The sequence below is a fragment of the Arachis ipaensis genome, chromosome B03 (assembly GCF_000816755.2).
Source record: "Arachis ipaensis cultivar K30076 chromosome B03, Araip1.1, whole genome shotgun sequence".
In the NCBI taxonomy this organism is placed as follows: Eukaryota; Viridiplantae; Streptophyta; class Magnoliopsida; order Fabales; family Fabaceae; genus Arachis; species Arachis ipaensis.
In genome coordinates, this window is record NC_029787.2 from 4,731,946 (window position 1) to 4,732,382 (window position 437).

The window sequence follows — 437 nt, forward strand, 5'->3', positions numbered from 1 at the left end:
TATATGTTACCTAAATTATTTAATGTAAAATATATAACGTCTTAATTAATATAAATATCAAGATATATTTTGTGTGAGTTGTCATTCCATTTCAATACAAATCATAAATTATTCCAGGCAGAATTGCCAAACCTTGTCTTGCTGATCACGTTATTTTATTTTAATTGTCAGAAAATTCTAACAAGCATTCCTTTTTTGAGGGAAACTAACAAAAAAATGCCTCATTTAGCTGACTTCATGTCTAACCAAAATGGTTGGGACTTGAGAGAATATGTGGCTAAGGATCAACTATAGCATGATGCATGCATATTGTATTGTATTTGCATAATTTATGAAATATTAGGTCACTGATGAATTAGATGATTTTATAATTAGTTATTCATGTAGATTTCTTTTATTAAAATATCAAATAACTTCAATTTAAAAATAAATAATAA